Raw genomic sequence first — 16,769 nt, 5'->3', positions numbered from 1 at the left:
AGATGAAAGGAAACTATAGGCCACTTAGTTTGACCTCAGTAGTTCGGAAGATGCTGGAGTCGATTAGTAAGGATGAAGTCTCAGGGTACTTGGAGGCACAGGATAAAATAGGCTGTAGTCAGCATGGTTTCCTCAGGAGAAAATCTTGCCTGATAAATCTGTTGGAATCCCTTGAAGAAATATCAAGCAGGTTAGACAAAGGAGAATCAGCTGATGTTGTGTACTTCGATTTTCAGAAGGCCTTTGACAAGGTGCCACACGAGGTTGCTTAACAAACTACAAGCCCATGGTATTACAGGAAAGATTCAAGCATGGATAAAGCAGTGGCTGATTAGCAGGAAGCAAAGAGTGGGAATAAAGGGAGCCTTTTCTGGTTGGCTTCTGGTGATTAATGGTGTTCCACACAGGTCTGTGCTGGGATCAATTCTTTTTATGTTATATGTCAATGATTTAGATGATGGAATTGATGGCTTTGTTGCAAAGTTTGCAGATGCAATGAATAGGTGGAGGGGCGGGTAGTTTTGAGGATGTAGAGAGGCTACAGAAGAACTTAGACAGGATAGGAGAATGAGCAAAGAAATGGCAGATGGAATACAGTGTAGGAAGAGTATGGTCATGCATTTTGGAAGAAGAAATGAAAGTGTTGAATATTTTCTAATTGGAGAGAAAATACAGAAAACTGGGGTGCAAAGGGATTTGGGAATCCTTGTGCAGGATTCCCTAAAGGTTAATTTGCAGGTTGAGTCTGTGGTGAGGAAAGCAAATGTGATATTAGCATTCATTTCAAGCGGACTAGAATATAAAAACAAGGATGTAATGTTGCGACTTTTTTAAGTGCTGGTGAAGCCCCTTACCTTAGAAAGGATGTGCTGAAACTGGAGAAGATTTAAAGAAGGTTCATGAAAATGATTCCAGGATTGAATGACATCATATGAAGAGCATTTGATGGCTCTGCGGCTGTATTCTCTGGAATTCAAAAGAATGGGAGGGGTGACCTCACTGAAATCTATCAAATGGTGAAAGGCCTTGATAGAGTGGATGTGGAGAGGATGCTTCCTATGGTGGGAGAGTCTACGACCAGAGGACACAGCCTCAAAATAGAGGGGTATCCTTTTAGACGGAGAGGAGGAGAATTTCTTTAGCCAGAGAGTAGTGAATCTGTGGAATTCTTTGTCACAGGCAGCTGTGGAGGTGAAGTCTTTATGTATATTTAAGGCAGAGGTTGATTGGTCAAGGCATGAAGGGATATGGGGGGAAGGCAGGAGATTGGGGCTGAGAGGAAAATACGATCAGCCATGATGAAATGACAGAGCACACTCGATGGGCCAAATAGCCTAATTCTGCTCCTATACCTTATGCTGTGTCTTCAAGATTCAATGTGTTGTGCATTCAGAGATGCTCTTCTGCACATCACTCTTGTAAGGCATGGTTACTTGTGCTATTGTCACCTTCCTGTCAGCTTGAATCATTCTGGCCATTCTTCTCTGACTTCCCTCATTTACAAGACAATTTTCCACACAAAACAGCCATTCACTGGAAGTCTTTTAGTTCTTCACACCATTGTCAGTGAACTGCAGAGACTGTTGTGCGTGATAATCCCAGCAAATCAGCAGTTTCTGAGACTTTCAACCCACCTCAACTGGCACCAACAATCATACCACAGTCAAAGTCACTGACATCACATTTCTTTCCCATTCGGATGTTTGGTCTGAGCACTTTCTGAACATCTTGACCATGTCTGGATGCTTTCATGCATTGAGTTGTTGTCGCAAGATTGGCTGATTAAATTAAATTAACGAGGTGTACCTAATAAAGTGACTGCTGAGGGACTTGCATATACAAATGTTTGTAAAATAAAGTCATTAACCTTAAATACTTAAGGAACTCAAATAAGTAGTTAAAAACACAAGATGCTGGCAGAACTCAGCAGACCAGACAGCATCTATGGGAGGAGGTAGTGACGACGTTTCCGGCCGAAACCCTTTATCACTACCTCCTCCCATAGATGCTGTCTGGCCTGCTGAGTTCTGCCAGCATTTTGTGTTTTTATATATTTCCAGCATCTGCAGATTTACTCGAGTTGCCCTCAAATAAGTAGTTATTATTTTTTTTGCATTTCCAAAGATCAAAGTATACACGAGAAAAATAGTGAGTTATATGATTGCCTTACAGGTATCACTATTATTCCCTGAGGGTTAACTTGCAGGTTGAGTCAGTGGCGAGGAAGGCAAATGCAAGGTTAATATTCATTGCAAGAGGACTAGAATATTAAAGCAAGGATGTAATGCTAAGACTTTACAAGGCAATGGCAAGGCCGCACTTGGAGTATTGTGAGCAGTTTTGGACCACTTGTCCAAGACAGAATGTGCTGACATTGGAGAAGGTTTCGAGGATGTTCGCGGGAATGGTTCCAGGGATGAAAGTGTTATCTTATGAGGAGCATCTGATGGCTCTGGGCTAGTATTGGCTGAAACTTAGAAGAATGGTTGGGGAATCTCATTGAAACTTATCGAAAGTTGAAGGTCCTAGATAGAGTGGATGTGGAGAGGGCATTTCCTATAGTGGGGAGCAGAGCGCACAGCTTCAGAATAGAAGGATGTCCTTTAGAACGAAGGTGAGGAGGAATTTCTTTAGTCAGAGGGTGGTGAATCTGTGGAATTCGTTACCTCAGGCTGCTGTGGAGTCCAGGTCATTGGGTGTATTTAAGTTCTTGATTAGTCTGGGTGTGAAAGGTTACAGAAAAAAAGACAGGAGAATGGAGTTGAGAGGGAGAACGGATCAGCAGTCCGAATAGCCCAATTTTGCTCCTATCTCTAATGGTGTTATGGTATAAATTATTGTGAAGAAAGCTGCTTAACAAGATCAGGCATACTGTGACATGGACTTCCAGTTATCTTGCAATTATTAGATACAGGCTGTTAGGGATTGCTGGCATCCAGACACACTGACATTCGCATGGACTCTGAATAGCTAATCACATTGAAGAATGCATGTGGAAAGTATCGAACATGCACATTGACATACATTTAAAGCTCTTTTCAAAGATTGGAACAGTGCAGGAAAAAAAAGAGGCAGCGTAAATATCTGATGCAATGTCTACCACTGTTTCATTATGGCCAAGCTAATGCCAGAGGCATGTGAGTATTGCAGCTGCTTGTGTTTGAAGAAAGTGCATTCAAAGCACTGTTTTAAACATTAAGGCACTCACTCTAGATTATATTACCCGGTCATTGAACTGCTGGCATTGTCAATCCCAATTATGTGGTAATTCACTCCAGAAGGACTTTCCAGGAGCTACTATTTCCTTCATTTTAGTTCCAAGTATCATCCTGGAAACACTATCATGGGTGATTTTCTCCTGCTCTTCACCTCATCTGTAAGAATTTGATTAGACCATAGATGCACATCAATTTCCAGTAATACTGTGGCCTATGGTGGAGTCACTTACCACAGCCGAAGACCTGACATTTATTTGCTCTGGAATGAGTCAACATGAGTCATAGAAACTTAGAAAACCTACAGCACAATACAGACTCTCTGGCCCACAAAGCTGTGCTGAACATGTCCCTACCTCAGAACTACCTAGGTTTTACCCATAGCCCTCTACTTTTGTACCTATCCAAAAGTCTCTTAAAAGGCTGTATCGTTTCCTCCTCCACCACCGCTGCCGGCAGCCCATTCCATGCACTCACCACTCTCTGTGGAAAAAAATTACCCCTGACATCTCCTCTGTACCTACTTCCAAGCACCTTAAAACTATGCCCTCTCGTGCTAGCCATTTCAGCCCTGGGGAAAAGCCTCTGACTATCCACACGATCAATGCCTCTCATTATCTTGAACACCTCTATCAGGTCACCTCTCATCCTCCGTTGCTCCAAGGAGAAAAAGCCGAGTTCAATCAACCTATTCTCATAAGGCATGCTCCCCAATCCAGGCAACATCCTTGTAAATCTCCTCTGCACCCTTTCTATGGTTTCCACATCCTTCCTGTAGTGAGATGACCAGAACTGAGCACAGTACTCCAAGTGGGATCTGACTAGGGTCCTATATAGCTGCAACATTACCTCTCGGCTCTTAAACTCAATCCCACGATTGATGAAGGCCAATGCACTGTATGCCTTCCTAACCACAGAGTCAACCTGCGCAGTCGGTTTGAGCATCCTATGGACTTGAACCCCAAGATCCCTCTGATCCTCCACACTGCCAAGAGTCTTACTATTGGTACTATATTCTGCCATCATATTTGACCTACCAAAATGAACAACCTCTCACTTATCTGGGTTGAACTCCATCTGCCACTTCTCAGCCCAGTTTTGCATCCTATCAAAGTCCCATTGTAACCGCTGACAGCCTTCCACACTATCCACAACACCTCCAACCTTTGTGTCATCAGCAAACTTACTCACCCATCCCACCACTTCCTCATCCAGGTCATTTATAAAAATCACAAGGAGTAGGGGGTCCCAGAACTGATCCCTGAGGCACTCCACTGGTCACCGGCATCCATACAGAATATGACCAGTCTACAACAACTCTCTGCCTTTTGTGGGCAAGCCAGTTCTGGATCCACAAAGCAATGTTCCCCTTGAGTCAATGAGTTAACTGTTGTGGTTATTGTCAGCACCCACACCAATTGCAACAAGACAGTAAGACATAGGAGCTACTCGGCCCACTGAGTCCATCATGGCTGATTTATTTTCCCTTTCAATCCCATTCACCTGCCTTCTCCCTGTGACCTTTAACATCCTGACTATCCAACAACCTATCAATCTCCATTTTAAATATACCCCAATGATTTGGCTTCCACAGCCATCTGGAGCAAGAATTCCATGGAATCACCACCCTCTATCTAAAGAAATTCCTCCTGATCTTTGTTCTAAAGGGATAACCTTCTATTGGTCTTAGAATCTGCCACTCCTGGAAACATCCTCTCCATGTCCACTCCATCTGGATGATTCAATATTTGGTAGGTTTCATTGAAATCCCCTTCATTCTTCTAAACTTCAGTGAGTACTGGTGCAGAGGTAATAAACACTGCTAATGTGTTAACCATTTCATAACTGGGATCATTCTCCTCTGGACCCTCTCCAATGCCAGCATATCCTTTCTTAGATTGAAGCCCAAAACTGCTGACAATACACCAGTCCTGACGAAGGGTCTCGGCCCGAAACGTTGACATCGCTTCTCCCTATAGATGCTGCCTAGCCTGCTGTGTTCTACCAGCATTTTGTGTGTGTTGCTGTGACAATACACCTAATGTGTTCCAACCAGTATCTTGTAAAGCCTCAGCATTATTTCCTTACTTTTATATTCTAGTCATCTTGAAATTAATGTTAATATTGCATACCCCTTCCCTACTACCAACTCAACCTGCAGGTTAATCTTTAGGAAGTCTTAACATGGACACCCAAAGCCTATTTGCACCACTAATTTCTGAATTCACTCCCTGATTAGTCAATAGTCTATGCCTCAATTCCTTCTTCCAAAGTGCATAACCATATACTTCCCTGTATTGTATTTCAATTGCCACCCTTTTGTCCATTCTACTAATCTGTCCAAGTCTTTCTGCAGACTCCTTGCTTCCATACTATCTTTGTATCATCCATAAAATCTGCAGTTCAGGAGGACATTCAAAGCTTTCTTTGGAGAAATGATATTTAACAAGAGTGGGGCAGAGAGCCTGAGAGATTAAGCAAGATTGTAGCTTGTCTTTTTTTTAAAACAATAAAATGCTCTTCAACTACATGGGAAGAACATGATGAGAGTGAGCCTATTAAATGGGGTTGGACTCCCAGGGCCCACTTTTCATCAATCAAATCGCACTTCATTCTGTGAAGAGGGTGATAATAGCTTTACGGAGGCCCTCAATTTCTTAACCAATCAACAAGCCACAACCAATGGAAAAATCATTAAATAGAAGTTAATTTTATTCAATTATTTTACAAGTAATATATTGCACTCGTTACTTTCAGCCATTACTACAAAGCATTTGCAGGTAGATCGAACTATATCTTGATGCTAAGCTCTAATTTAGTCCTGCTGGTGTCACTGTCTTGCTGGTAGGACTAATACTGAGATGCTGATGATACAGTTTGGTATCTGGCTAATTGTGTCAATCCATGAGTATAACTATTTTATCCTACAACTTGATAAGTCTGTAATTCAACTGTACCAGCTTTGGCATTGAATTCCAGATGTTAATGGAAGGATCAACAGATCTGATTCAATATGCCTCGGAAACAGCTGAATTTTACACCCTAGTTTTATCCCTGCTTCTCTTTCCTGTAATTTGATACAACAGAGCAGTTTAATGAGCCACCAGAGGGCAGTCAGAAGAGTAAATAGATCTCCCTTCTTAAAGGGCAATAGTAAACTAATTGCTTTTTGGCTTCCTGGTTAGTTTTACAGATCTTAGATTTCTAGATTTGGTCTCTTATATGTTATATGGGGATTGTGGCTATAAAAGAACATTTTTGGGCCTTCTTTTTAAATCGTATTTTCACCATGGGTGCCCAGTTCCAATATACCTCCATCCCTCACCAGGAAGGCCTCAAAGCTCTCTGTTCCTTTCTGGACACCAGACCCAACCAGATCCACTCCACCCCCACTCTCCTCCATCTGGCAGAACTTGTCTTCACTCTCAACAATTTCTCCTTTGGCTCCTCCCACTTCCTTCAAAGAAAAGGGGTAACCATGGGTACTCTCATGGGTCCCAGCTATGCCTGCCTTTTTGTTGACTATGTGGAATTGTCTCTCTTCCAAGCATACACAGGTGTCACTCTCCAACTTTTCCTACGCTACGTCAGTGACTGCATTGGTGCTGCTTCCTGCACCCGTACAGAGCTCCCCAACTTCATCAACTTTGCCTCCAACTTCCACCCTACCCTCAAATTTACTTGGTCCATTCCTGACACCTCCCTCACCTTTCTCTCTGTCTCTGGAGACAGCTTATCTGCTGATGTCTATTATAAACCCACTGACTCTCACATCTACCTGAACTACATGTCTTCCCACCCTTCTCTCAAGTCCTCCATCTCTGCCGCATCTGCTCTCAGGATGAGACTTTTCATTCCAGATCAAAGGAGGTGTCCTCCTTTTACTAAGAAAGGAGCTTCCCTTCTTCCACCATCAGCACTGCCCTCAACCGCATCTCTTCCATTTCATGCACGTCTGCCCTCACACTAGCCTCCCGCTACCCTACCAGGGATAAGGTTCCTCTTTTCCTCACCCACCAGCCTCTGGGTCCAGCACATAATTCTCTGTAACTTCCTTCAGCAAGATCCCACCACAAAGCACATCTTTCCCTCCTTTCCACAGAGGTCATTCCCTACGCGACTCCCTTGTCCATTCATCCCTCCCTACTGATCTCCCTCCTGGCAATTATCCTTGCAAGTGGAACAAGTGCTACACCTGCCCCTACACCCTCCTCCTTCACTACCATTCAGAGCCCCAAACAGTCCTTCCAGGTGAGGCAACATTTCACCTGTGAGTCTGTTGGGGTCACCTTCTGTATCCGGTGCTCCCGCTGTGGTCTCCTGTATATCAATGAAAACAAACGTAGATTGGGAGACCACTTTGCTGAGCACCTATGCTCCAGCCACCAGAAAAAACAGGATCTCCCAGTGGCCAACCATTTTAATTCCACTTCCCATTCCCACCCTGATATGTCCATCCATGGCCTCCTCTACTATTGCAATGTGGCCATACTCAGGTTAGAGGAGCAACATCTTATATTCCGCCTGGGTAGCCTGATGGCATGAACATCGATTTGTCGAACTTCTGGTAATGGTCTTCCATTACCTCCCTCCCCCCAATCATTCCCCATTCCCTTTCTCACCGTACCTCCTTACCTGCCCTTCACCTCCTCCTGGTGCTCCTCCCAGGGCCTTCTGTTCTCTCCTATCAGATTCTCCCTTCTCCAGCCCTATATCTCTTTCACCAATTTCCCAGCTCTTTACTTCACCCCTACCCCCCTCCTCTCGGTTTCACCTATCACCTCGTGTTTCTCCCTCCCCGGCCTCTACCTTACAACTCTGTGTTATGGTCAGGTCCGAAGTCCGCGCGCCGGTTCCTGATCCAGTCCGCAGACTCCGGACTCCGGGTCCTTCAACCGCCCCTCGTTTCTCCTTGAACTCAAACAGGCACACCTGAGGATCATCTTGGCTTGTTTGGGCTCAGGGAGGCACACCTGATGCCTATCAGTTGGCGGTGGATAAAAGGGACTCTGGGACTGAGTATAGTTGGGGGGTTGTCTTGTTTAGCTTGGCCTGGAGTAACCATGGTTATAAGATGAGTTCAGTGAGTGAGTCTGGAAGTCACCCTGGACTGAGCTCCCTTCCTATACCTTGCTTCTGTTGGGTAAGTCAGGCTGGACTGCTGTTGCCTGGTGGAGGGCTCTGACCTTGTGACCCCTTGCCTCCTAGGGGTTGTGCCCTATGACCTGCCCAGGTGCCCTGCCTGGGAGGTCTGGGCCCTGCCCAGGAGTTCTGCAGCCTGCCCAGAGGACTCTGTCCCTTCTGATCCCTCACCTCCTATGGGTTGTGCCCTGTGTCCTGCCCAGGGGGCTATCCTCCCAGCATTCCTAGTCCCAAAAACCCATCCTCTAGCCTAGCCTTGTGACCACTCTGTGAACTCCAGGATCCACTCTGAACTCCAAAGGCCCTCTGTGAACTCCTCTTGAATGCCATGGTCTCCACATCTTGTTCTATTGTTTAGTTGTTCCTGCCCCTAGTACTTCAGCGCCTGCGTCCTGCATTTGGGTCCAGCCTCACATCCCCTTATGACGCTCTGATCCTCATATATTTTCTCCAGCCCTGCTGAAGGGTTTCAGCCCAAAACATTGACTGCGCTCTTTTCCATAGGTGCTGCCTGGCCTGCTGAGTTCCTCTGGCATTTTGTGTGTGTTGCTTGGATTTCCAGCATCTGCAGCTTCTCTTGTTTGTTGTTTAGGCCTTGATTGTAACATTCCAGGTATTTCTTGGCATTCATTGATCAGGTCACTCGAGGCATAGAAAGGTCCACTTGAACTTCATGAAAGTTTGGAAGAGAAGCAAAGTGTTTCATTCACTTGAATGAATAAAGTGCAGAGCCACTTCACAATATTGCAAGAGATTCTGGAAAGTAAATAACATTTACGAACTGCATAGTACACTGGATTATCACTAAAGGAGTACTGTTGAAGTTGAGATACACTCCCCCCCCCCCAGTAATTTAGAAAATATGCTTTTTGAGAAGCTGTTTTACAGTCAAAAACTAGGAGGAGGGCTATAAAACTGATTACTTCACTGAGAAGCAGGGGTTCCCAACCTTTTTTTATGCCATGGGCCCTTACCATTAACCAAGGTGTCTTTGGGCCCCTGTCATTAAGCTAATTTCATCCACTGCTGGCATCTAGCATAAAACTGTTATTTTTATACTACTTAGATAAGGAAAATTCCATTCAAATGTGTAGCTGAGACAACAAATTAGGAAGCATTAATTTGAACACTACAGTACCAAGTCAACAAATAAGAAAGCACTTATTAAGTAATGCAGAATAAGGAAACTTCCAGAATTATACTTTGTATAACCACTAAAGGAATATTAAACTGTTATGTGGAATTAGGAATCATAGAAAGTAGCTACTTATATAAAATACAAAAAATGACAATTAAACGAATAAATTCTACTCAGGCTTCCAGTGGAGAACAGGTGTTGATTTTAACCAATGTTTCAAAGACAAACTCAGCCATCTTCAGAGATGATGACTGGGCAAGTCTAGTCTGGTGGTTTTTATAACCCTCTATTCCGTCCTTCCTGATTGGTTAGCCCTCATCCAATCAGCTTTCCACTCTCCCACCTTTACAATCAAATTCCAGTTCTTACCTAGAACGAGACCTTCATCTTCTTTAAAATTCTTTTCCTCTAGTTTTATTTCAATTGTTTCCTTTACCAGATGATCCCAAAAGCCACTGGCATGGCACAGTAGTTTTGTGCTGTCAAAATCAATTCTATGGCCATTGCGAACGCAGTGTTCTGCTAATGCCGATCTCTCCAGGTAACCCAAATGGATACTCCTCCTGTGCAACATCACCTGGGAGTCAGTTCGGCTGGCATTCCCTGTGAATGCCTGCCTTGCAGCATACGTTGGCCAGAAACCCACATCAAAGAGTGATGAAAATAGAGGATTTACTTTGGTGCAGAAAATGGACTAAAATTGATGGACATTGAATCAGAACCAGAACCAGAATTAGGCTTACTATCACAAACGTAAGTTGTGAAAAATGGTGCTTTACAGTATCTGTACACTGCAAAAAAATAAAAGTTACTATAAATTACAGTAAGAAATCATAATGTAAAAGGGGAGCAAAATAGTGAGTTAGTGTTCATGAACGGTTCAGAAATCTAATGGAGGAGAAGAAACTGTTCCTAAACCATTAATTGTAGAGATATAGCACAGAAAAAGGTCTATCAACCCATTAAGTCAATGCCAACCATCAAACACCCATTTACAGTAAACCTACACTGATCCCATTTTATCCTCACTGCATTCCCACCTGTGCCACTAAGTTTTTCCACTTACCTACACATCAGGGAAACTTACAGTGGTCAATTAACAGTGGCAGTTTTAAGGATTTTTACAGTGGCCAATCAAATTCCTGATGTACAAGAATTTCTCAGGAAGAAAAGTTCAGAGACCTAGGTAATGTTAGAGATCTTAATCTTAATGTTAAGATTATAAGGCTAACAGGAAGGAGCTTAAGAAGGAAATTAGGAGAGCCAGAAGGGGCCGTGAGAAGGCCTTGGCGGACAGGATTAAGGAAAACCTTAAGGCATTCTACAAGTATGTGAAGAGCAAGAGGATAAGAATAGGACCTATCAAGTATGACGGCGGGGAAGTGTGTATGGAACTGGAGGAAATAGCAGAGGTACTTAATGAATACCTTCAGTATTCACTATGGAAAATGATCTTAGTGATTGTAGTGATGACTTGCAGCAGACTGAAAAGCTTGAGCATGTAGATATAAAGAAAGAGGATGTGCTAGAGCTTTTGGAAAGCATCAAGTTGGATAAGTTGCTGGGACCAGATGATATGTAGCCCAGGCTAATGTGGGAGGTGAGGGAGGAGATTGTTGAGCCTCTGGCGATGATCTTTGCATTATCAATAGGGACGGGAGAGGTTCCAGAGGATTGGAGGGTTGTGGATGTTGTTTCCTTATTCAAGAAAGGAAGTAGAGATAGCCCAGGAAATTGTAGACCAGTGAGTCTTACTTCAGTGGTTGGTAAGTTGATGGAGAAGATCCTGCGAGGCAGGATTTATGAACATTTGGAGAAGTATAATATGATTAGGAATAGTCAGCATGGCTTTGTCAAGGACAGGTCGTGCCTTACGAGCCTGATTGAAGTTTTTGAGGATGTGACTAAACACATTAATGAAGGTAGATCAGTAGATGTAGTGAATATGGATTTCAGCAAGGCACTTGATAAGGTACCCCATGCAAGGCTCATTGAGAAAGTAAGAAGGCATGGGATCCAAGGGGACATTGCTTTGTGGATCCAGAACTGGCTTGCCCACAGAAGGCAACAAGTGGTTGTAGACAGGTCATATTACGCATGGAGATCGGAGATCAGTGGTGTGCCTCAGGGATCTGTTCTGGGACCCTTACTCTTCGTGATTTTTATAAATGACCTGGATGAGGAAGTGGAGGGATGGGTTAGTAAGTTTGCTAATGACACTAAGGTTGGGAGTGTTGTGGATAGTGTGGAGGGCTGTCTGAGGTTACAGTGGGACATTGATAGAATGCAAAACTGGGCTGAGAAGTGGCAGACGGAGTTCAACCTAGATAAGTGTGAGGTGATTCATTTTGGTAGGTCAATATGATGGCAGAATATAGTATTAATGGTCAGACTCTTGGCAGTGTGGAGGATCAGAGGTGTCTTGGGGTCCGAGTCCATAGGACGCTCAAAGCAGCTGCGCAGGTTGACTCTGTGCTTAAGAAGGCATATGGCGTATTGGCCTTCATCAATCGTGGAACTAAATTTAGGAGCTGAGAAGTAATGTTGCAGCCATATAGGACACTGGTCAGACCCCACTTGGAGAACTGTGCTCAGTTCTAGTCGCCTCACTTCAGGAAGAATGTGGAAACCATAGAAAGAGGACAAAGGAGATTTACAAGGATGTTGCCTGGATTAGGGAGCATGCCTTATGAAAACAGGTTGAGTGAACTTGGCCTTTTCTCCTTGGAGCAATGGAGGATGAGAGGTGACCTGATAGAGGTGTATAAGATGATGAGAGGCATTGATTGTGTGGATAGTCAGAGGCTTTTTCCCAGGGCTGAAATGGTTGCCACAAGAGGACACAGGTTTAAGGTTCTGGGGAACAGGTACAGAGGAGACGTCAGGAGTAAGTTTTGTTACACAGAGTGGTGATTGTGTGGAATGGGCTGCCGGCAACGGTGGTGGAGGCAGATACGATAGGGTCTTTTAAGAGACTTTTGGATAGGTATATGGAGCTTAGAAAAATAGAGGGCTATGGCTAACCCTAGTAATTTCTAAGGTAGGGACATGTTCTGCATGATTTTGTGGACCGAAGGGCCTGTATTGTGTTGTAGGTGTTCTGTGTTGCTACACATTTTTGGCACACGGGAGAAAATCCACACAGTGAGAGGCTGAATGCACGCACACGCACACGCACACACACCTGACAATCATGTTTGAACAGTGGTCACTGGGGCTGAGAAGCAGTGATTCTGTCACCTACTCCACTGTGCAGCCCGTTATTGCATGTGGAAAACTTTGAAAAGCAACTCGTGTCTCTCTGAACCTTAAATTGTTGTTTTTAAAGAAGGAATCTGATAACGTTCCACATAAAGAATAACCTGCTGTTGGAACTCAGCATTTGTGGAGGGGGAAGGAATCGTCAATGTTTCAGGTTGGAACAGTGCACCAAAACGTCCACCCATCCCCCTTTACCCATTACAGGTGCTGCTTGACATACTGAGTTCCCCCAGCACGTTACTTGTTACTCTATGTTCCAACATCTGCAGTCTCCTGTATCTCCACTTAACAATCAGTTGACAAAAATATAAAGACTTAAAATTAGAGGCAATCCATTAGTTGGACCAAAGAAGAAGTTTTAAGCTAGGAAACAATAAAACAGGCATCTAAGTTGGCAGACTGTGACAAATAGCATCCTTGAGGGGTCTGTACTGGTCTCTCAAATTTTTCATCATATTTAAACTGGATTTGGATGATGGAACACGATTCCCCATATCTAGGTTTGTTGACAAGGTTATTAATTGGATCATAAGAATGCAAAGGGATTTGTTAGGATTAATAAGCAGGCAAAACAATGACAGATGAAATCCAATGCAGAATATTCTGGAAGATTCATATATGAGGATATTTTCCAAGGGGAAGAAGCTTGAAACTGTGAATGACAAATAATATTTTAGGCTTGAGGTAAATAAATCCCTAAAAGTTGGAAAATAGGTAAAGAAAAATATTGAAAGCCTAACAATATGATGGGTTTTATCTTAAATAGGCTAGAATACAAAGAGGTAGAGGTTCTACTAAAGCTGTGCACCAACAATAGTTGGCCCCACCTGGCATAACACGTTGACATCTGAAGGCACACACCATTAATTCACCAGAATGATACACCAGCTGAAAAAGTATGGTTACAAGGACAAGTTCTATCAGCTTGCCTTGCATTTCTATGAACACTGAAGGTTAGAGTGATCTAATTGAGCTATCTCATTAGACTAATATATTAAGGAGTTGATAGGATAGATTAAGGCAGTGTCTCTTCAAATGGGGGAGTCAGCAAAGGTGTCATCACCAATATTATTTCAGCCGTGAAATTAGGATACATTTCTTCACAAATAAATCTATGTAAAGTATCCCATTGCAAATTACCCCCATACCAATAAAGCTGTAATGTCAATTCAGTCGAAAATGTTAAAACTGAAATTTAATAAGGTTTAGTTGGCAAGGATATCATAGATTTTGAAACTGTGAGTGGACGGAATTAGAATGCGAGAAACCCATGATCAATTAAATAGCTTATCAGGTGCAAGGTGGGTGAATAACCAACTGAAATCTCTCTGTTAGTTTGTCAAGATGACTTATTTAGTGTAGTACCTGGTTACTTACACAACCTAGCCAAGCAGCAAGTAAAATGTGTCACTTACTCTGTGTTTTCCATTCTGCTTTCTGAAAGGACAAGCTGACCTAGTGACGTGGCTTTAAACAAATGCAGCAAGAGATTCATTATGATGATCATTTTGGCTTGATGTTTGGCTGCAAAAAGGTTGGGAACCCCTGCTATAGAGGATGGGGGTTCGACTTACCAGAGTAACTGGACAGCTCAATAGGACATCTGTCTATGCCGATTAAATTGTTCCATTTCCCCTTTCATGATTACTAACATTAACAAGCAATTGCATTTTCAACTTTTTCCCTCAAAGGCAGCTAGAATTTTCTCCACATGGGAAAATCATGCAAGATTACATGAATGGTGTTAAGTAACATACCCCACAGAAATCAAAACGGTCAGGTTTCTATTTAACCAGCAGGAGGACGTCGCTATGAATCTTGAATTGGTCTTTATGTGCTGCCTGCCATCAAAATAATAAGCAGGAACTTTCTATAGCACTTGTAAATGCTTCACAATATTCAATCTGCAATTCATCTTCAGGTAAAATCCTGATACAATCGCAGCATTCAGTCAAAAAAGTATAAAATAATTATGTATGTCCAGTGTATAGTCAGAGTCATAGGAATCCCAACATAAACATACTTGCTAAAATATCTTGGCTAAGTAATATATAGAAATTTATTGGCTCATTTATTTGACAAACTGTTCCAAAAACAATCAACCAATGTAAATATGTATTTCAAATGGAAATGAATGTATATAGTCTCTTAGAACACAATTTATTTGGCTAATATAAATTGAAATGGAAATAAAACACGCAGGAGACAGAACGGACCCTCCTAATGATCTAGAAAAAGCATTTTCAAGAGGCAGAATTTTTATCGCTTACATGTTTCTGACACAAACTTTTAAAGATTAATTTATTCATTTTGAGTATTATTTGCCATCTATTTTGAGTTACATATACTTTCTATGTGTTTTTGAGACGTCTATTAAGGTATCAGCATTATATTCCTCAACGGGACCAAATTACAAGGTATACCTTCATTGAAGTTACATCATTATTATTTTCTTCAATAAAAATTGGTTGCACGTATTTTTCATTGGTGGGGTCTTAATTGCATTTCAGCTTATTTGGAATTACATTAAATATCCTCCTTGCTTCCATGCAGCACTGTAATTTCAGTTGACAACCAAGACAGTCACCTCAGAAATAATGCTGCTTCCACTGAAGTTGAGAGATATCTTTCCCAAGTTGTTCTGGATCTTCCAAGATACTTTCAGTTAAAATCTGAATTCTTCACATGAATTCTTATTTAAATTCTTCTAAAAATAAATCAGCTTTCATAGGCAGATCTTTCTCTCCATGGTCCTGTACAGCACTGCAAGTAGAACAAATCTAATGCAGTGTGTTCTGTTCTGGTAGTTAAAACAGAAGATAAATATTCAACTGTGGATGTTGGAAAGGTCAATCAATTGATTCCTAAGGGATGATTTTTGTGAATGATGTACATGAGAGAGTTCAGTTCCTGGATGACAAGCAGAGGGACATGCTGCCTTACCTCTGTTTCTCCCAGGATTGTGATGGGAATGGAGGAAGGTGCCAAAACCATAGTGTGGTTTATCACAAAGTACTGAACAACTAACAGGTAGAATATACAAGTCAGAAGCTCACATTATGGAAAAGATGAACTAAGAAAATTAGTTCAAACAAAAAGGTAAATAGAAATTAACATTTGTAAGGATTTGGGTATAGCAACAAAAGTGAAACTACTGGAATCACTGTGACCTTCCAAATGGATGTCCTGTTACTGGATTATACAGCCATAGTCATAGAAGACTACAGCACAGAAACAGGTCCTTCAACCCAACTAGCCCATGCCAAACTAATAACCCACCAAGTCTCATTGATATGCACCTGGACCAAAGCCCTCCATACCCCTCCCATCCATGTACTTAAAATGTTGTAATTGACCGTGCATCCACCACTTGTGCTGACAGCTCTCTCCACACACTTGCCACGCTCAGGGTAAGGTCATTCCCCCTCAAATCCCCCTTAAACAGTTCACCTTTCAACTTTAACCCACGATCTCCAGTTCTAGTCTCACCCAACCTCAATGGTAAAAGCCTGCTTTCATTTACCCTATCTATACCCTTCATAATTTTGTAATCCACTATCAAATCTCCCCTCATTCTTTTATGCTCTAGGGAATAAAATTCTAACCTAATCAATCTTTCTCTATAACTCAGTTCCTTAAGTCCTGGAAACAAAAACACTACTTCCATCAAGCGAGTCCAAAGACAGGCAGCCGGATTTGTCACAAATACCTACGAGAGAGAAGCAAATGTTACCCAACTTTTGAATTCATTAAAGTGGAACTCTCTCCAAGATAGAGTTGTAAAAACCATCTGACCCATTTTTACAAAATGTTAAATGGTCAGCTTGACATGGAATACCAATCCTACATCAACCCCAAACCTATTAGGAAGAGACAAAGGCACTTATTTCAATTTGAAATACTAACTACCAAGTCAGATGTGTGTAGTAATTCATTCTTCCCCCGCACAATTAAAGCATGGAATAATCTTCATCCTACCACAGTCACACAATCAAACCCAATTAAATTTAAGA

This window comes from Hypanus sabinus, chromosome 8 (assembly GCF_030144855.1).
Source record: "Hypanus sabinus isolate sHypSab1 chromosome 8, sHypSab1.hap1, whole genome shotgun sequence".
In the NCBI taxonomy this organism is placed as follows: domain Eukaryota; kingdom Metazoa; phylum Chordata; class Chondrichthyes; order Myliobatiformes; family Dasyatidae; genus Hypanus; species Hypanus sabinus.
This window is presented reverse-complemented; position numbering follows the sequence as displayed.